Source organism: Mustela putorius, unplaced genomic scaffold (genome assembly GCF_011764305.1).
Source record: "Mustela putorius furo isolate JIRA1106 unplaced genomic scaffold, ASM1176430v1.1 tig00000421_pilon_pilon_pilon, whole genome shotgun sequence".
NCBI classification, from domain to species: Eukaryota; Metazoa; Chordata; class Mammalia; order Carnivora; family Mustelidae; genus Mustela; species Mustela putorius.
The window spans coordinates 2,494,732-2,510,295 of record NW_025421375.1 but is presented as its reverse complement, the minus strand read 5'-3'; the positions used below and the strand labels follow the sequence as shown (position 1 = coordinate 2,510,295).

General features: G+C 41.2%; 1 protein-coding gene and 1 pseudogene across 9 annotated transcripts in view; one reads left to right on the top strand and one right to left on the bottom strand.

Moving 5' to 3' along the window:
• The window catches only part of NFIB (nuclear factor I B), a 231,286-nt gene that overhangs the window by 62,848 nt on the left and 152,874 nt on the right, over positions 1–15,564 (top strand). The window lies entirely within an intron of this gene.
• On the bottom strand, positions 14,137–14,350 carry LOC123392005 (annotated as a pseudogene).

Below are 15,564 nucleotides of genomic sequence, written 5' to 3'. Positions count from 1 at the left end.
TTCTCCTGTTGGGAGATGCATCTGAAAAGTTGGATGCCCCGAGCATCACTCCAGAGGTTTTAAAACTCAAATCTCAGGGCTTCAGTGTGGACCACCCAGGCTCCCCGGGCGAGAAGATGGGTCTGAGTTCCTGCCACTGCCGCCAAATACCAGAGACCGAGGGCCTTAAACATTTGTGTATTTTTTCCCAGTTTTGGAGGTTGAATGTCTAAGATCAGGCTGCTGGTGTGATCATGTCTGGACCCCGCAGACAGCTGCCTTCTCGCATATTCTCCCGTGTCAGAGAAGAGAGCTTGAGAGCTGACTCTTTGGAATCTCTCCTTAGAAGAACACTAATCCTGTCCTACCGTGGCCCCATCCTTTGTTCCTTCTTTTACCTCCCATACCCCATACCTCCTTAAGGTCCTTTCCTCCAAATGCAGCCATGCTGGGGTGGGGGAGGGGCTCTAACATGGTGGGGGCTGGGAAGCACAGTTCAGTCCCCAGCAGTGGGCTCTTGTGAGAACCACACATTTCCATTGCTGTTCAGCACACTCTAGCCCTTCAGGTCTGCCAGCGGCACCAAATAAGGGGGCTTGGTGGAGGATATGTTCCTAAAACTGAGCATCTTTCTTTTGGGGAAAGTCACTTTAATTACTTGTGTGGGGCACCCCAGCTAGTCAGCAGTGGCAAGAGCAGCCTTTCACCCGCGGGGTCCCTTGCCACTTGGAAGGTGGTATGACAAACATATGGTCATCTGCTCGACAAATCCAGAGGTGGAATGTGTGGAAATACAGGTATGATCAAAGGGGCTGAGTGAAAGCTCAGAGGAAGAACTAATCAAGAGTCAATGGGGAGGACTTGAGAAAAGTGAAATTAGAGGCTGATGTCACAGGCTAACTGGGATTTCACAGGGAGCCAGGCAGAAAGGTGTTCTGATCATGGGGACACAGCCTTTTGTATAGGTGTCCCGAGACAGAAGGGCCATGGAAAGCTGAGGCGTCAGAATTAGGAGTCCCTCGAGTCCCTGGCTCATCCAGGGTATTCGGTCTTTATTCAAAAGGCAGTGGAAAGCCCTTGAAGATCTTTTAGAAAAGAGGAAGTGTCATTGCTAGATCTGGATTTTGAATGGGCAAGTTTTTTAAAATATGCAAGTTGATTTGGTGGCTAGAGAGCCTAGAGTTGGAGACTTACAACATGCTGTTCTTGCTACCCAGAATGCCTTTCCTTCTTTTTGTGCACCTCCTGAACTCCATTCATCCTCAAAGCACTGTTCTAGAGCAGTGTCCACTGCCAAGGGATTCCTGACCTGCCCGGATGGACTCATGACTCCTTCCTCCATCCTATTCTTAGGTGTGCCTGTTACGGCTTGATTAACGTTTCAGGATAATTGTGTTTACACATCTCTCCCACTACTTGACATGAAAGACCTTAAGAGAGGGGTTGTATATAGATGTATATATTTTCTGTTTTGTTTTGTTCAGTCCTGTTTTGCATTCATAGTCTACAATGCTTGGCACATTGTAGGTGCTCTGTTCTGATTTGTTGAACACAACTAAGTTGAACTCAGCCCGCTGTGAAAGTCAGGAGAGAAGCGAGAACAGGGATGAGGTAAGAATAGAAAGGGGAGGGCACGTTATGAGTGTAGAGAGAAGGAGCTGGGGATACTGTGAGGTTTCTAACTTGGTCATCTGGGTAAAGGTTAGTTAAGAGTGACAAGGAACATGAAAGGACCATTGCATTTGGAAGAGAGAAGATGCATTTGGATTTTCCTTGGTTGCTTAGGGACATTCCAAGAGCTGACATCTAGTAGGCAAGTGACAATACAGGTCTGAATTTAGCTTTGCTGTTACCCCAGACCATTGAAGCCAAAGGTGTGATTGCTATTGTTGAAAGAGAAGGTGGGCCAGGGGTGTATCTTTGAGAATGCTGACTTTTAAGGCCACGGTGGAAGAACTGGAATTCATAAAGCAAAAGAGAAGTGAGAGCTCAGAGAAGTAGGAGGAGAATCAGGGCAGCTTAATGTCATAGAATCAAAGAGATGAGAAATGAAGCCCAGGCTAGGCCAGACTCTGGCCAGAGTTTTATTCATAAAAGGACTTTCATAACAAGAGCAATATCAGCAAAGATAAACATAATAGTATTTACCAAGTTCTCAGTACTTGCTACATTCCAGGCATTTTGCTAAATGCTTTTCCTAAATATTTCATTTAATTCAAACATTAAGCCTGGTATCCTTGAATATCCAAAATCAGACTCCAAGAGGTCAAGTCATTGTCCAAGGCCCAACATCTAATAAGCATTCAAACTGGGCATGGGTTGTGAACTTTCCGATGCTGCAAAGAGCACTAAGCAATTATTTTACCTTTTTTAGTGGGGGAAGTCTGCAGAGATTATGGAAATTCAGGTTAACTGTAAAAGTTGCTAGAGCCATCCCTGTAAACTCAGACGAAATAAAACTTTTTCTCCCATACATGGATGAGAGAATATGGGGATGTGTTACATTCCCATTTAAATCAGCTAAATCAAAATATATTAGTGGCTATAAGAAACCTGACTGCTTAGTATGTGGTGTGTATTTTTACCTTGTGTTCTATCATAAGGTCATTTAAAAACCATTCTGATCTACCATTTCCTCTACATCCTAACTTTTTATATAATAAAGGGAATTATTTAAGTTGAGAAGAGAAACCTGACTATTCTTAGCAGTTATTTGGTTTAGTGCTTTCCACGTTGAGTTGTACGCTTAAGAGATACACACCATAGCGATTCCTGAAAATATTTGCTCATAATCGCTGCACTCTTATGGATGTGTTTTCATATATAATTCAGGAAAGAAAAATTATTGCGTATGATAGATGAGTATTACCACATAAAAGTACTGATTTGTGTATCCTATTTTCATGCTTTGCTAATTCTCAAGAGATAACCGTACAGTAATTTCTAAGAAACCAGACAGTTTAATTTCGCGGCTAGTGTCATTTTAAAGCATTGGCTTATGTTTGCAGCCGTAGCTGTGGCTTTGGCTGGTCTTTGTGCAGGAAACCTTCCAGCAGCAAGGACCTTGGTCTGGGCTTCTCCCAGACGTTTTATTCCCACCCAGCGCCCAACCCCCTTCACCTCACCACGTGGGGTTTCCTGGCCTTGAAGTGGGTGACTGTCTCCACCTGTTAGGCCATCCAAGATGAGGCTGAGGTTTCTCAGGAGGAACTCTTGCAGAGAAAACGCTCAGGGTAACAGAACACAATGAGGTGCCTTATAAAGAAATAGGCGGACACAGGTCTGGTTTGCTTCCCACCCACGTTAGGGGTATTTAAACGTAGATTAATTTCCTGGCCGGCCTCAAGACTCATTTGTCTCTATCTCGTTTCTCTTCCCTCAAAAACACAAACACAAACACAAAAACCTGCCCCTCTTTTAGATTCCAGAAGGGCTTTGGAATTGGGAAGGAGGAGGAGGGCAGGCCAGCTGTGGTTGGGGCTTTCTTCCCACCTGGTGGCTTCTCTTCCTGAGTTCCATTTGCTGGGAATCACATGCCCCATGTTTTGCTTGCAAGAACATGACAATGTGGAATATGGTCTTTTTGGAAAAGACCAAAAGAGATAGATAGAGATGGATAGAGATTTTCATCCATTCTGCATCGATGAAGAGTGAAAAAGTGAGCTTCACACTATTTATTTATTTATTTATTTTCTTTACGATTGACGGTTTTAAACCGTAGCCTTTCTGACTAAATTATTTGCCAGCTTGGTTAAGTCAGCATTCTCTTTACATAATTATTGGATTTCTTTCAAGGTGCTGTCTCCTTACCGACATACCGGGCAAAGAAATGCAGTTTAATATAGCTCTCTCTCGAGGTGGTTAGATTTGGTTCACCCTCTTATCTTTCAAACACGCATCATTTATTTAAAATGCATAGGCATATGTTCCGAACAAAGTTATTTTCAGTGCATATATATTCATTAGCCCATGTGTGGAAGTACATTTCAAATAACAACCATTGCGATATTTGTTCTTCTTTTAAAACTTTCTTCTGTCTCCCTCGTGGTTTAGTGGAACTCCAGGCCCGCACTCTTTGAGGAAATTCCTATGGAGTCGGTACATTTGAACATTTTTGACTGATATAAAATTGCTTTGTTGATCATATACCCATGCATGATAAGATATGCATAAGAAGAAATCTGGTACAGAAGTATAAATAATACTTATCTTTAAGCCAGCATCTGTCATCTGCTTTAGCAGACATTGCTTGCTTTCTTCCTAGCACAAAAAGAGCTGAAAGATTAATGGAGCAGCTTTGTGTGTGCTCCGTGATGCTTAATCAATTTTTATTAAATTCTAAATTAAAACTTGGCTTCCACTACAGTGACATCGCTGATGTATAGAACAAGGGGAGGGATCACAATGCCCTGAAAAGGTTGAGCATTGCCTTGCTGTTTCTTCCTGTAGGACTTGGTCTGTTTCTTCCTGTAGGACTTCTCCTAAGGATTGTTGTGTGCTGGACCGAGCCCTGTAGGCTTGCGTAGGAAGAGATAAATACACCCCAAACGTCAGATGCTTGGGACTTCCGGACTGGATATTTTGTAGTTTGATTTTCCTACTAGAGGCATGTTCCCCTCTCTGAGGAAAGAATAGCTCAGTTGTTTCGGGGTGCAGGTGATGGGCTCATTCTGCATCCAGAGTGATGGCGTGAATGAAGACTCACTAGTCATGCCCAGTGAGCGACAGAGTTTTTGGTAAATCAAGCTTACCATATTAAAGATTTGATAGACTCCCGGGCTTTTTCCCACGAGTGTACCTTGTAAGTTCGATGTTTGGAAATTTCTGGCTCTTTCATGCAGAGTTTTGTTTTTTGATTTTTGATTTTTTTCGGTGGACTACCAGCCGCTCAGAGAAGCAATTCATAAGTGACCATCTTATTACCCTTTGTAACCCTCTGTGTGTAGGGACCCTAGTTTCGGAAGGCAAACGGAAACAGTGCTTTTCAGGTAAAAGGTTTTAAAATGCTACCCGTGATTCTGTGTCTATAAGGAAAGGAAGAATGGGATTTAATTTAAAATAATATTTCTCTGTTGAATACTGGTATTTCTGTTTTTGAATTTGCTTTTTCTTACATCTGGTACACACCAGACTAACCTGTATATATTAATCCTTTGGAAACATATGTCTGTGGGCCCTGATCCAAAAGTAGCTTATGTATCTACATTTCAAAGTATCAGATTTCTTGAAGGGGGGGCAACTATGAGATTTGTTGTTAATTATTGTTTATTTTCTGGGAAATATGGCAAGCTGTAAACTTAAGATCCGAATATCTGTGCTTTTGAATTAGGTTCTATGCTACTTAGGAGAGAAGGGAATTATCGAAAAGTTTGGAAGCCAATTCTTAACGTGCCCAAAGAAAAGCAATCATTCTCACGGCCAGTGCTCTCCCATGGCTCATCTTTTCATTGCCCTGTGTAAACTCTTCTCTCACACCTTGTCATTTCTTAGTTATAAATGCCAAGTGTATAGATGCCCCATTGACATACTCTGTTTACTTCCTATTACCCAAGTCTTGATGTTTCCCATCTCGGTACTGCCCTCTACACTGTGTACGCGGAGCTGGGGCAGGAGTCTTCTATGGTCTGGAATGATTCAGGAGCCCAGCCCAGAATGGTTACACGGCAGGTTGTTGCCACATCCACAGGCTCCTCTTTTGCCTGCTATGTATTTGGGGCCCGAGTGTATCCTTACCACGTACCTTCTTTCTCAGCCACTACAGCTTCAGAGAAAACCTTGGGAAATTCTCCGAGAGTAGAGGAGAAGCCTTGGATTACCGAAATGAAGACAGCCCGGCTCAACTTGACACGCAGACTGGCTCTGAGCGTGCGGTGTAGTGGGCCCTGGCTTTCTAACCTCGCAGGGACGTGGGTCCCTGTCATTTGCCACTGCCTCCTCATTGTGATATTTGCAGAGAGTAAGCTAGAGAGTTCGTCTGCTTTCTGCGCTTCTGCGGAGTAATTTTGAGTAGATGAACTGAGGCGTGGGAGGGATTGCCAAATGAGGTGGTGATGATGGCTAGGAGACTTGGACTTAGGGAGTGCTTTCTGGCAGAAGTACAGCTCAGACAGTATCGTGTTTTTGACCATGGTACTTTAGACACTCTGCCAAGTGTTTGTAACGAGATAGGGCTGTTACGATACTTTGCTTTTAACTTGACTTTTGCATACAGTACGTCGTCCTTGTTTTATAAACTGTGTCGCATACTTTTTGTACCTCTATAAACAAGTGAAGCTGTTGAGTTTTTGGATAAAGTTTGAAGCAGTCTTGTGTTGCTTCCTCTTTGCTTTATGCTCCAAGTTGAGAGCTGAATAGCGAGATCTTTTTTCACACCATTTATAATGCGATGCACATTTTGAAGGCAATTTAAATTCTTTTGGCTCCCCAGCCATATGCTTCAAAATGGAAGCATTCTACATGTATGGATGGGGAAATAGGTAGGAAATTGGAGCGTGAAGATACATGACTGGGTGTATAGTGGGGAACTATTATCCTTTTTGAAGAGAGGAAGACAGGGAGAAGGAGAGGAAAAGGGGGGTTTCGCTCTCTAGGAATTTTTCCAAACTTTAGGCCCAATTTTGCTGAAGAAAATAATATTGCAGAAGAAGTTTAAAATGTTTCCACAGGCTATACAGGAACCTTTATATATGCAATTTAGATCTCTAATGAGATTTTGGAACTTTACCAGTATATTATTTGAGAAATTGGCAACATAGTCAAGAGGAATGAACTTTAAGGTATAATTTTTAATGGAAGAACAAAAACTAATATAAGTTAAAATTATGTTCCTATTTTATTACATTTTTACTCATTCTTTTTTTATGATTTCATTCCTCTCCATTCTTGCCTTTGCGTCTCAATTTTTCTGTTTCTTTCTACATTGGAAAAGTGAAGTGCAATATTCTTCTTAACACATAACTCTTTCACTCTGTCTCTCTGGAGGATATTTTTTACTGTTTTCATAATCCATTCTGCCTGAGTAGAAAACACCAGATTTCTCCAATATTCTGAAAATAATTTCTACTTTGCTTTGATGGAAATATCCTGTTTCTGAACTTTTCTTATTATAATCGTGTAGACTTCTTGTGGCTATGCTGCATTGATCACATGGATATCATTATACATTAATTTGGCTGATATTTGGGTTGATATGTTTATATATATTTAAGTTAGAACAGGAGCCCCATTCTCATTCTCACTTAAAGCTTAGTTCCTTATCTTTTCTTCTTTCCTTTTTCCATCATAGATAATAAATGACTTCTATTATTAGATCGCATACAGTAAGTAGTTCCTTCTGTAACTTTCATCAGAAGTGGAAGTGCTGGGTCAAGCCAGGTGTTGCTGTACTTTTTCCTGAAGGAAGTAGCTGGTAGGTTCAAGTACACCTCTGATGCATTTACACTTAGAGTGAAGTTCTTTGGATGCACACATGTGCCCTTTTCTTCTTTGGCTCGCTGAACACCGTGTATGCAGAAATGCTGGAAACTTCTCACAAAAAGACAATCAAATGTACATACTGCTTTCTTTGCAACCATTCCGTGAAAACAGCTTTCAAAGTTAACTTGCTATTCTAACATTTTGAAAATAAAATGCTACAGATCTTTTTGGTTAAAGCGCGGGGAATCATTTTGTTCTTTACAATATATTTCTTCATTTTAGCTTCTCCAGTCCCTACGTAATGGGATACATTGTGATCTGCTTTTGTAGATTACAGATTTCTTACTATAAACTACGTTGTGTAATGTAACAGCTTTTGAATAATGATCATATGTTGTATTTTCACCATTAATTGACTTTATGTTGTTTAGGAGATGCAAGGGAAAGCTGGGAATTAAGAAACAAAGAGTGAAGTAAAGAAAGAAAAACAAGCAGGCACTGAATTTCATTCATTCATTCATTTATTTTTGAGAAGGGTGGAAAAGCCCACAGATCTGTATCTCAGTAGGGTGAAACTGTGTTGCTGTTTATCTGTACCTTTTTCCCCCTGTGGCAAGAGACGTGAAGAATAGACACTCACTCCCAAAGATACCAAGTTCCAAAGCACTGACTCATGAGTCCACAATGAAATACTAGGATGCAGCCATTTCCTACCTTTGTTTAGCAATGAACTGATTGGACCAGGCGGATGTAAGCTCTCAGCTGCTGGGCTTTACAGAAGGAAATGCTTTTTGGTCTCTCTTAGGTACTGGGTGCTGTTTAGCAACTTCTTTGGATTTGATTGAATCAGCCAATGTGAAAATGTTTCTTAGAACATATAAACTACAGCCCCTGGACCCTTCCGCCTGTTTGTGACCCTAGAGTCCTCACCTGACTGCAGAGAGAAGCATGCAGTCCTTTTAGCGCAGTGCGTTTGGAACACGAGCTGATGGAGTGAACTCATCACACCACTTCTCTCCGTCTTGATCAGGCTCATCTCTCTTTGCAGCCTCCACCTCTAAGAGTGACTTCCAGGTGCTGTCAGACCTGGCGCCTGCCTCTCTTCCCACCTGGGTCACACTCTACCTGTGGTCTCAGTGCCGGGCCTTGGTCTTTTCGCTCTTCTGCCAGCACTGCCGGGTCCCAGGCACTTGGCTCTACCTGTTCTTCTCCTGAGACCCCTTCTCCCCCAGGTTGTCACAGGCTTGTGCCTTCACTTCAGACGGAGGTCTGCTCAGAGGACATGTGCTCAGGGGATCAACTACCACGCCATCTGTCATCCCCCTCTTCACCCCCAACTCTCTTTCTCATTTACCTTGTCACTACCTGACTCCTGACACATTTCATTTTCACTTGATTCTTGCTTTACTGTTTGTCACCTCCACTGACGTAAGCCTGATGTGGGTTGGGACTTTGGTCGTTTTGTACTCTCTCACCTGGGCGTAGAACATAGTAGAATCTATCTATCTATCATCTATCTATCTATCTATCTATCTATCATCGTATCATCTGTCTACCACTAAGTAGAACCTGTAAGATGAAAAAAAAAATGTCTTTTAAATAAACAAACAATGTAGATCTTCCAGAGATGGTGCTAACCTTTTCCATGGGGCCATTTGCTATTACGTAATTTCTGGATGCCTTGGCTTTGCCATTTGGTTAGTGATGACCAACTTTTGCACACCTCGCAGGCATTACAATGGGTCCAATAACGGGAAGTGAATTTTAATCATGAGGAAGAAAGGATCAAACACCCGTTTCCTTTTATGAAAAGGAGCCCAGAAATAATGAAAAGAGTATGTGCCCTGTGGCAGTGGTATTTTTTAGGTGTTCGGGGTTTTCCCTGTGGGTGTGTTGTCTTACAGAACTTTTTCAGTAATGATGCTTCTGATGTGCTTCTGAAGATGGATGAATGGAGAGCCAGGTCTAGCTACTGCTTGAAGGATAATTTGGGGGTTATAGTAAAGCAAGAGAATGAGATAAATGAAAGAAACTGGTTCTAAAGGGAGCACTTGAAATTCTAGGTCGTTGTCCTCTTACCTCCGACCATTCTTGGACATGTTAATTTTCAGTCAAGGAGCCTTTCTGGGATTTTCGGAAGTGTGATTTTACCTTGAATGTATCGGGGCTGAAAACAATTGTTTATGTTTATGTAGTTCATAATTTTGCAGCTTAGTTTGTGTGGGTTAGTGGCCCTACTGTTCAACTGGATGGCAAATCTGTGCTAGGAGGATACCATATGCACAAGTATTTTCTTAAATAATGTTGGCGTTTGCCACTGGTGTTAGGGGAAGAAGGGAAAAAAAATGAGAGTAATTCTGGAAGCCCTCCAGTAAGGGGTTAGGAAAGAACTTAGGGACAAATGCTCCTACTTGGAACACAACACCAAATAGTGGTTTTTTTGTGTTTTTTTTTTTTTTTTTTTTTAAGAGAAGCCAAAATTAAACACAGTAGAGTTTACTGTTTGCTAATCAGCATGTGTTTACTTTCTCTTCCAAAACTGAAGTTGCCAACCAATACATATCCTACCCAGTGCTATGAATCTGTCCAAATAAACATGGGAAGTAGTAAAACAATGACACCACATGAAAAATATATCCTCATTCATTAAATTGAATCCAAAAAATTCTCTGGAATTTAATTCTAGCGATGAAGTGGGGACTGTTTGGTCAATTAAGAGAGGATGATGACTCGCTCCCTCGGTTGGTCTGGCATGGAGGAACGTGTTTTTAAGTAGCCAAACAACCCCACATGTACCGACTGAAACCAAGAGAGATGGAAATGGATTATTTCATATCAGCCCCTCACCCACATTCCCAGGGGACTAGGACATTTGGGGTATAACATAGTTTTATTATAATTACAAGCATAAGCAGCTTGTAGAATTCAAAGAATCAATTTTAATTTCTGTCTCAATCACTAAAGATTACTGACAAGGAAGTTCTCAAGATGAAATTAGGGAGAGCTTCCTCTGGAGACTGCTAACAAGGGCAAAGAGAAGTTGTAATGAGAAGCTTTTATTTTGTGGTCAGTCCCTTTTGGAAAATAAATTCAACAGCAGTAGCTATAATGAACATTATGGAGAGCTTAAATTCATAAGGATGCCAGTATACTTCAGCTGGTGAGTGGTTTCATGTAAAATTGGGATCTATCTTATATATGTATGTCTTTGTTGGGAAGCTTTGTTGTAGGACAGCAAGACGGAGGTGGGATGATTATTGGGTTATTACTGTCGTGGTTTAAATTTGCCTTTAAAAAAAATCCAGGGGCACTTGGGTGGCTCAGTGGATTAAGCCTCCGTCTTCAGCTCAGGTCATGATCTCAGGGTCCTGGGATCGAGTCCCACATCGGGCTCTCTGCTCAGCGGGGAGCCTGCTTCCCCCTCTTTCTCTCTGTCTCTGCCTGCCTGTTTGCCTACTTGTGATCTGTTTGTTAAATAAATAAATAAAACCGTTAAAAAAAAAATCCCGCATCCTCTCTATACTGGAACCGACTCATTCAATGCCAACTCTTACCTTTTATCAAAACCTGCTTTGGGAAACTAATGTGATATTCGTCATTGAATGTTTAATGTGAGTTTAAATAAATGCATTGAGTTTTCAGCGGTAATTACACTGAAACCCTGTGAGTATTGTACAGTTAAGCGGTTCAAGTTCAAGCCTTGGAGAAAAGTGGTGTAGTCCAAAATAAAACGGCCATTCCTGGCAGAAGTCTTACTGTTGAGGTGACTACTTCTTCTCTCTCTTTGCGCAAAGAAAGTTGGCCTCTGGACCTTTCCTGTCAGGCAGGTCCCAGGGATCCTTCTGTGTGAGCAGCAAAACAAGAGGTAGCTGGTTCTCTGAAGGTGATTTAACACCTAATTGTAATTCGACGTCAACGTTAAGATTCGAGTCCTTCCATCTCCGGCAGTATAACAGTGCCTTTTTAATTTTTTTTCTTAATAAGAAATTAATTATCTGAACAAATTTACTCCTTGGATTTAGTTAGGTAAATGGCATATAACCAAATAATAGTTTTCAATAAAACCAACATCATAGCCCATGAAAACCCAAAGGGATTTTTTAGGATGAGATACCATATGTCAGAGTTGTCAACCAAAAGCTGTATAAACATGGGCTGTTGGCCTTGTTATCTAATCTCATCATTTACAGATAAGGAACCTGAGGCCTTCAGCGGGAAAGGTCTGCCATAGCCTCCTGCGGCTGGTGAGGAGCAATGTTGAAGTTCAGAAGGGCAGACTTCCTGAATACAGAACGCAGCCGGCTCTATCAGGCTGCCTCCCAAATTTTGAATGGCGTTCCTTGAGCACCAGATCTTTTTTTTTTTTTTCTAAAATAAAAGTTTCCAGGTCTGAGCATAAAGGAATCAAATGTAGACAATGAGTGATAATTTTCTGAAGAATTAGTGTCAGAGACTGCTTTCAGCTTTCAGCTCACACCTTCATAGAACAGTCAAGCCGTAGGTCTAAGAAAGTCATTTGTTCTGTGTCATCTGTTTATCTGACAGCCATATACATGGATACACGTGTATATTTACATACCTACGTACTTCCTGGTGTTGGAGGGGGAAGATGGCAGGAGTGTTCTCTGTGTCCTTTAAATTGAGGAGTTAAGTAGAGAGATCTTAAGTGTCTTGGTGCTCATTCAACCAGTCCCTCAACAGATGTAGGAATAGCGGGAATGCAAAATGAAAAAGACTGCCACAGCCCTTGGCTTTATGGAAATTGATATTCCTCCAGTAGTTGTAGGGGATGGATAGGGAGACAATGAACCAAGTTTGATAAAAGTATGGGAAAAGTTATTATGTTGACATACAGACTCTTGTGGGAACAAATGGAAGAGAGAGCCGGACACCAGATCAGTGAAGGCTTCCCGAACAAAGTTAACCAGGAGAAAGAACGGAAGTTCGCGTGGGAAGGGAGAACAGAATGCCTGAAAGCTCAGAGAGAGCCCAGGACTGGACAGAAGGTCAGTAAACGGGAAACCTCAATACGCAAATATGCATACAAGTGTTTTCAGGAATTCCTCAAAAGAATTGGTCTGATACTGTTTTTTTGAGCTCCCATTGCAAGCTCTTCAACCGTAAGTGAAGTTTGTTTGTTTGTTTTTCTGACTGTAGTGTTTGTTCTTTATATTGTTTTCCAATCATATAACATTCTCTGTAATATCTTATTTGATTCCCATTATCAAGTGCAATGATCATTACATCAATAGACATTGTCTTTATTAAGTACCTACTCGTTGAGAAGCACTGAGAGTACCACATCTGAACCATAATCATGGTAAAAGATTTGGTTGTTCTAGGTCTGTTCTGACTGCGACTAAGTGTGCATCCTTGCAGCAATCTCTCTGTCTCTGTCTCTTTTTTTTTGGTTCCTTATGATTTTTTGATCTGGTGATGCTACCTCCTTATTTCTATTCTAATTCAATCAGTTTTTTAAAAAGGTATTCTGAAACATTTAAGACATGGAAAGTGTAAATATCTCAACATACGCATGCATCTCCTGATTTAAGAAATAGTTTTTTGTTTAAATTTATTTGGGGGTTCCTGGGTGGCTCAGTGGTTTAAGCCTCTGTTTTCGGCTCAGGTCATGATCTCAGGGTCTTGGGATCGAGCCCCACATTGGGCTCTCCGCTCAACGGAAGCCTGCTTCCCCCTTTCTCTCCGCCTGCCTCTCTGCCTACTTCTGATTTCTCTCTGTCAAATAAATTAATAAAGTCTTAAAAAATACTTTAAATTTATTTGAATGAAGTTAAAAACAATTAAGTAAAAATTCAAAAAGAATGAATACGTAACATTACTAAAAAGATGAAAAAAGTACCTGAATGCCTTCTCTTCTCAGCCTCCTTCCCTTTCATCCTACTACACCAAGAAGTAGCTTCTCTCTTAAATTTTGAGGTTATTGTTCCCAGGATCTGTATGACATGTACTTTCTTGCACATGCATTTTATAAGGCTTTTGCTCCTGAGAACCCTCATCTCTCTGCCATCCCATCTAGAGAGTGATCCTCTGACATTTTACTGAAGTATAATTTCTCCTGGGTTTGACAGTTGGAGGAGTCAAAGGACCTCACGCTCCAGTCCTGGGTTTTCCAAGAGTCATAGAAGTTCTCCACACATCTTTCCCTTGACATGTAACATAATCATAAAGCATTGCCCTTGACTCTTATTTTGGTCATTATAATCGATACATGTTTTATATATGTAAGATGATATATAAATTACAGAGAAGTTTCCTTTTTGAGTATTGGATTGGTGGGATAATGATGAAAAGGCCCTCTGGGTTGTTGTTCCAGATCAAAATGGATAGACCGGAGGTCATCTGAAATATTTCAGCTCACAGTCCTGCTTAATTTATTCCGACTTGTACATATGCTCACTTTGTAATATCTGCCGTTTGCAAACAGATCATTTTTTAAAAGAATTTATTTATTTATTTGGATAGAAAGAGTGGGAGAGAGAGCACGAACACGGACGGGGGAGGGGCCAGAGGGAGAGGGAGAAGCAGACTCCCTGCTGAGCAGGGAGCCTGAGGTGGAACTCGATCCCAGGACCCTGGGATCATGACCTGAGCAAAAGGCAGACGCTTAATCAACAGGTACCCTGTTAACAGATAGTAAAGAATACCAACCAAATAGCCAAATGCTGAACCTCAAACCTTACCAAACCTCCTTATGATAGATTTTAAATATTTTGTATGAAAAGTTTTGGGACTGCTTTCTGAGAAATTCCTTCACATCTGGAAATTTCAGCTTCCAGTTGCCCATGAAGGAATATAAATCGTTTAACTGTTATTTGCATTGGGAAAGAGAGTATTTCAAGCTGTTTGTGTGGATTTCACATTTTCACATTTCTATTAGCAATAATCGCGCCTCGGATAAACCTCATTGGCTACGATACTGCCACTGCGCAAAGCTACACATTTTCACATTTCTATCTCTAGGGCTAACCTCATGTCAATAAAGGATCTTTTGAAAAGCAATCATATTACAGTTAGTTTAGGAAATGCCACGACTTAAGCTTCCTGTCCTTTGCCTTGATTTTCTTACAAAGGGAAGACTTTCTGCTCTGTCCTGTCAAGAACAAGTACAGCATGTGTTAGTGGAAGGAACCAGAGGCAGGCCTGCTCTCTTGACCTGACCTGCTGTGTGAGTCTGTTTGCTAGAGGAGAACTGGCAGCCCTGGGCTCTGCTGCAGGGAATCCTACAAGTACTCCTGATTCCTGTGATTACAGGTCACTCAAGCTGCACAGAGGCCAAATATATATATATATATATATATATATATATATATATATATATATATATATATATATATATATATATATGTATATATATATACACAAATATATATATATATACACACACACACACATTTAAATAAAATAAGATGGATAGTTCAGCTCATAATGGGAGCTGGTCAAAATTTAGGATTCTATGAATTATTGAAGAGACGTAGAAGAATCTCAGGGTTTGGTGCCTTACGTTTCTTTCTTTCTTTTTTTTTTTTTTTAAGATTTATTTATTTGACAGACAGAGATCACAAGTAGACAGAGAGGCAAGCAGAGAGAGAGAGAGAGAGAGGAGGAAGCAGACGCTTGCTGAGCAGGGAGCCTGATGCAGGGCTCCATCCCAGGAACCTGCGATCATGACCTGAACTGAAGGCAGAGGCTTAACCCACTGAACCACCCAGGTGCCCCTCCCTACATTAGTAATTTAAAATTTTCTAAGGTAATGTCCACCATAGAAAATATAGCACGGAGCGTTGACCATTGACCCTCCAAGCTTTTAAGCGGACCTCCAGGCTTCATTCTTCACAGCTTCCACTTTGTCACCCGTCTCCCTTTCCTTTCCCTTCTTAACTGAGGTGGAGTTGACATCCCGCGTTAGATCAGTTTCAGGTTGTCAACATCGTGATTTGAGGGCTCTCGACATGACGCCGTGCTCACTGCAATCCTTGTCCTTAACTACTTCTGGCTATTTATCCCCAAGAAAATGAAAACATGTGTTCAAAAAGACATATGCACCCCCGTGTTTATCGTGGCCTTATTTATGACGTGGAGTCAGGGAAGCAGTCTTCCTTTTCTTAATGATTTCCAAGATCTGGAGTCGATTGGGTGGCTTTTATGTCT